We start from the raw sequence: 6440 nt of genomic DNA, 5'->3' as shown, positions 1-6440 counted from the left end.
TCTCTGCCACAGTATCTCCCAGTTATGAGATGTTGTGAGCTTTGTTCTCTTTAGAGATGAACGTTCTTTGAGGGTGGGGACCAAGCCTTCAAATTCCGTGCCAAGCTCATGGTTTAGTCTTCACTACCAGGCGGGTGTTTCACAAAGGCTGAAATCAGTCCACTTCTCCACAAGAATTTATACAAATCACGTTTCTATTTAGAGCCTCATGGATTTTCAACTTAGTATCAAACCCTATGGGATAGACAAAGGAGGCACACAATCTATTTGAGGGAGGTTAGTTCAGATGAAACAGAAAAATCAATTAAGTGTTAAACTAAAAATAAACACATCAGCATCCAGAGAGAGGGGAGATCAGGAAATCGTGAGGAGGGCGTGGAATTTGAACTGGCCCTTGAAGAATGAGATGATGTCAAGAGGTGGAGAAGGGGAGAGAGAGAGAACGTGTGTGAGAGAAGTCTTGGGGGGAAGAAAATGGAGAGTCTGCCTGTACTAATATAATATGTACATTGTAATTCCTCTTCATCATCAAGGCTGGGAATTCTAGAAGCCTTACAGAGTCTCTTCTCTTGATAAAAACAAATACTTCTGAACTCATCAAACAGCGTTTTCTCTAAAGACTGGGATAGGAGTCAAAGGACCCACGTAGGGTATGTTCCGGAGTCGAGAGGACTGTTTCTTTGCAGTTCTCGTGTTCTCTCTGTCCATCCTCTTCAACTTCTGATTTTCTCTGAACTCAGTTTGTGAAAACTGAAGGCACAAAAGCTTTATGAGTGGACTACAACAACCCAAGTTGGCATCCTGGCTCTGCTACCCGCCCGCTGTGTTCAGTCATTGAGGATGGTGATAACAACACCGTGTCTCCCATGATAGGGGATGTGCTGGGTATTTTGCACTTATTAACTCCTTGAATCTTCACAGGAAGATTCATGATCACCTCCCTTTTATCGATGGCAAAATGGACGTTCAGCGAGACTACGTACCTGGCCCAAAGTCGCGCTGCTCGCATTAGTGGAGGTGGAGCTCCAACCTCCGGGGTCCATGGGACCTTCTCAGTTTATGTTCTCAGACTACGAACTACTTCCCAAGTCACAGATCTTCCTGGGGTCTCAGTTTCTGCATTTGTAAAGTATTCAGGGCAACACCGATGGTGGGGAGTAGGGAGGAGTAACAGGGTAATGTGAGGGAACCATCCAGCTGACGCATGGACGTCGTGTGTGTTCCTCGTTCCTGGTCTTCTCCCGGTCTCATCCCCTGAGACTCTTGTTTTCAGTGAAAGTGCCATCATTATTAGTTTTCACCATTCAAAAACAGTGCATGTTTACATTAGCTTGTCTTATAATGTGACTTTACACTTTTTCAAGGATTTCATAAGCAGTCAGGAAGCAGGGGGGACTCTTACATAGTCTCCTATCTTTCTCAACCTCTGCAATACCCTGTACAGGAAAGGACGTTACTTTGTCTTTTAGCTTCTTTCTCCTTCTCGTGTTCTCTTTTGCATAGCTTTATAGCTCTCACTGAAGGTGAAACTAGGAAAATACTTTCCCCAGAGGTGAGTCTAGAGGTGATGAAAGGTGTAACAAGGCCCTATTGTCCTTTGTGGGGGTGGGGAAGCCCACATGCCCTCAGCTCAGGCATTAAGTACTATTCTACCAAATGCTCACACACTGGGCAGGTGTTTGAGCAGGTGGGGTGGCCCCGAGGCAGTTGCTGAACAGGGTACACAAAAGGTTAGTGAATATAATTACACTTCCATAAAAATGAATGTGGGACTTTCTCCCCTGCTGCCTCTTAGCTACGGGGGGCTAAAATAAATATTTTAATTAGTTTCAGCTTCCAAAAGCGTCTTAGCAGGCTAGACTTCCGAATCTGCCTCCTACAGGGAAAACACTTTCAAATCCCACCAGTTGGCAACAGATCCCTCCGAAACAAAAACCAAAAACCAAAAACCACATCTCTAACTAAACAAGTAACTGCTTCTTAATAGACAGCTTCATTGTGCACTTGGCAGCTTGGAGTGACACAATCTTGAGCAAAAGCAGAACCTCCGGATCTTTTGTCATTTGCCATGAGCTGCAGAATGTCAACACCAAAGCACAACAGAGGTCCTGTAACCCAGCACCCCTTCATTTGATGTTTTTAGAAAAAACAGGTGTATCCCAGAGAGTTTAGGGTACATTTATATGTTTATATAAAGAGTTCATAGTGGATTCAAGGCAAGGCTTTCTTTCTTTTTCTTTTTTTCCCCCCTTTTCTAAAGTGTTCGCATGTTGCAATCCTCATGCATGGCCATCCCCACCTTATGAAGGAGGGGCCAATATTCCTCTTTCACACACAAGGGATCATGGCTGAGACCTGACTGTGGGACTTGCTCAGGGCCTCAATTGGCAGATGCTGGGTCCGGGAACCAAAATGTCTGACCAGCTGACTTCTAATTACTGTGTAATGCCCCCAGGGCCATTTTAGAACAACTGAAGACAAAATGTAGCACAGACATGAAGAAGAAAATGCTCAGGGGAAAAAAATCCACAGTCTTTTAATGTAATACCCCTGTTTTATTTTCATACAGGCCACTATCTCTGGGGGGAAAAGGGACTACATTTGGGAGTATAGTTCAGAATGATGGATGGATTGGAATGCACAGAGTAAAAAAAAAAGGAAGAAGAGAGGTTAACTCCAAGCATTTTCCCCCCCTGAGAAACTTGGTAGATCATTTATGTTTTGATAGGTCAATTGGTAGAAACTGGAGAATCTTCGTAGGTCAATTATGTTTTTGGGAAATAACCCTCTGCATTGTAATGCCTCTTTGCTTTTTTCAAAGAGCTTTCAACCCTACCCTCCTGTTGATAAATGATCACAGTGAGTTTATCAAGGCTAGTTTTAGAAAAGACTAAGTTCATGGATTTCTGGGATAAAGAAAGAATTTTTATTTTATGTTGTTGCTTCAGGTAGCATTTGTTGTACAAATACTACTCTTTCTCAAATCCCAATAAAGCTTAACTAAACTTTCAAAACAGATTGGGGTATGTTATTTTAATTATAAAAGGTATCCTCACAAAATTCTTTAAAGCAGTGGACTTTTCTTGGTATTCATTTATTTATTCGAACCTATTTTGAGCACCAGGCCAGACACTGGGCTGGGTACTGTGTGTATGGTATTGAAGTGAGCAGTCCCTGGAATGAAATATATAAATATGGTTCCAAATTGTCATAGATGGAATGAGCGAGAATAACAGTGGGCAGAGGCAAGGGACTTGATTTTGGGTGGTCAGTGAAAGCGTCTCTGAGGAAAGAATATTTACACTGAGACTTGATTGATACATGGGGGACCAGCTAGGTAAAGAATGGGGAAACAGGAAGAAATGAGAGAGGGAATACATTCCTAGAACAGGGAACAGTATCTGCAAAGCCTGGGATGTGGGCAAATGTTTGGCTGGTTTTTTTTTAAAGATTTATTTATTTGAGAGAGAGAGAGAGAGAGCACATGCACATGAGTGGGGCGGAGGGGCAGAGGGAGAGGGAGAGAGAATCCGGAACAGACTCTCCACTGAGTGCAGAGCCAGCCCCAGGGCTCAATCCTACAACCCTGAGATCACAATCCAAACCGAAACCAAGAGTGAGATGTTTAATGGACTGTGCTACCCAGGGACCCTCGTTTGGCAAGTTTGAGAAACAAACAGTATGAGTGGAATGTTGAGGGGGTGGGGGGAGTCAAAGAGGAAATAGGAGTAAGACCACACGTAACTGACCTTTTCTTTACAGATAGATAAACACTTCACAGAGAATGAAGGAAGCAAGGAAAGCTATCATGTTGGGAGCCTCTGTTCACCGAAGAACTATCAGAGATGAAATCATTTTCTCCCTGAAATTATAAAATTAGTCAGTGAAGAACTGATTTGATTTCCACACATTTATTTTATCATCCAATGGGGTAAAAGGTGTGATTCTTGTTTCTGTGTAAGTTAAGAACTCATTGGGTGACTTACTAGCAACTTTTTCTCGATTTTAGGGAACAATGTGTGGGTGAAAATTTCCAATGCTGGTGAGCAGCAAACCGACTGTGGTCCATTGACATGCTCTCTTTGGCCTGGGCAGCGTCTTACAAAATTTGAGTCAGCCTCGGGGGCAGAAGCCCCTTTTATAATGGTGCACAGCTACACTGTATTTCCCGGCTTCCCCAGCATGGAGCAGGGACCACATGATGGAGTTCTGCCAATGGAATGGGTGCTTCTAGGTCTTGTCAATGAAAATCCTTCTCCCAGGCTCGCTCTTTATATCTGCAGCTGAATGAATGCATGGAGAGAAAATATCATAGAAGATGCAGATCCCCATGCAGAAAAGAGCCCGTGTCCCTGAAGGCTGTGACAGAGTCTCCACCATGACCTGCATTGGCTGTGGTTGGAGGGAAGATCAGACCCTCACTGAGTTCACCCCTGAGATATTGAGTTTGTGTGTGACAACTGTGTCTTTGTTTAGGTCCCTCCAAAATCAGGTTCTGAGATAGGGAGTTGTGTGCAAGTTGTTTATTTGAAGGTGACCCCTGGAAACACCAGTAGGGGAGTGGGGACATGGGATGGGGCAGGAGTGGAATCCAAGGAATGATAGACTGTCCACCAGTCTCTGCTGGGGGCAGCTGGGGCTCAGTCACACAGGGCAACTGTGGGGGACAACACAGAAGCCACCTCAGAGCTATCTCAATGGAGAGGTGAGGAGACTGGGGTATCGGTGCACTCCCTCTGCATCTGTCATTGGTGGAATGCTGCCACCAAGCGCACGAATTCTTCAACATTCCGCGCATACCCTGCACGACCGCCAAATGTGCGCATGATGTTTTCAGTGAGAGTTAAAGCTGTGTTCAGGAGGCAGCCTGGGGTGCAGAGACAAGTGCTGAGTAGACGTGAGGGGGGCACCAACAGTGTCTGCTGAAAACATTTAGCCCACATGGACTGATATAGGTGCCAACATTCAAAACTAGATGACAACGTAAAAATCAGAATTTCTGACTTCTTTAAAAAAAATTAAGAAGACAGTCATCACCACGGGGTCTGACTTTCTGTATGGCATTAACTGGCTGGAGTGGACTAATGACTAATGCTTTAGATAAGGTAGTGTGTCTAATTTTCCATAGTCCCCACCGTGCCCTACTATCTCTTACCACCAACCTATTTCCCTTCTCTACATGACTTTCATGGTCCTTGCAGTAGGCATTTGAATCTATAACCTCTGGTGTTCTACTAGGACAGAGCTTTTGTTTCTTCTCTTTTCTTCTTTTTTGTTCCAATTGCATTTTCTTCCCTCCCTATTCTACTTTGAAAGCCACTCAAAATATGTCTTGAAACCTTCCCTGATGACCCCCACCAATGACATTCTTCTATGGCCATTTGGAGCTGTAGCATCCAATACAGTAGTCATTGGCCACATGTAGCTATTTCCATTTAAATTTTAGCTAATTAAAATTAACAAATTAACATTAATGAAAATTAAACATTCAGTCCCCTCCACTGCACTAGCCACATTTCAAGGGCTCAATAGTCATACGAGGTCAGTAGCTATTGTACTGGACACCACAGATAGAATACATTTCCATAATCACAGAAAGTTCTTTTGCATAGTACTGATCGATAGACTGGGCTGCAATTCTTAGTCTTGGCTTTTCTTGTTGGTGCTCTTGTGTTTTCCCTAAGTATTCACCCTTTAAGATGAAATCCACTTCAAAAATGAGAGAGTTTGCTCAGCATATCATGTACTCTTTCTCACCCTCGAGTACCTACATAATTGCGGTAACATTGTGAATGTTTCTCAAGTTCCGGAGTGAGGTTAACTACCAGGGTCCCCTGTGATCTCATTCAGAGAGATACTGTCTCCTGTCCCCTCAGGCTTGTGTGGAAAACTGGGGAAGTTGCTTAGGGTGGAAAGACAGGATAGATCAGGTATGATACCAACATCATACCCTTGTAGGATTGGAAAGAGGCTCATGAAGACCACTTATTGCTTTCTACTTGGAAAAAAAAAAAAGCATGGGTTCCATACTTTGATGATTTAATGTGGGCAGTTTTTTTTGTTTTTTGTTTCTGTCTTTATTTAGAATCCCATAGTGACTGAGTGTAGCATCAAGTTAAAGCAATTTGACTCAGAAGTCTGACAAACCAGGGTTGAAATCTCAGCTCCTGATACTTGTTACCTGCGGGCCCTTGCACCATTGATTTGCCTTCCCTAAACCTTGGGGAAATAACACTTCCCTCGTGGAGCTTTTGTGAGGATTCAGTGAGTGAAATGCCATGGGCAATGTTATAAATGCTAGCTATTATTACTATCAGCACAAAACCAGAAGCAAAGGAAAAGGACTCAAAATAAGAATACACTTCCAGTTGCACACCATGTTGGAAAGGACCAAAGCAGATAATGCATTCAGGAAACTCCCTCCAAGAGAAAGATGTGTG

Source organism: Phoca vitulina, unplaced genomic scaffold (assembly GCF_004348235.1).
Source record: "Phoca vitulina isolate PV1807 unplaced genomic scaffold, GSC_HSeal_1.0 scaffold37, whole genome shotgun sequence".
NCBI lineage: Eukaryota > Metazoa > Chordata > Mammalia > Carnivora > Phocidae > Phoca > Phoca vitulina.
Note: the sequence above shows the minus strand (reverse complement) of the source record.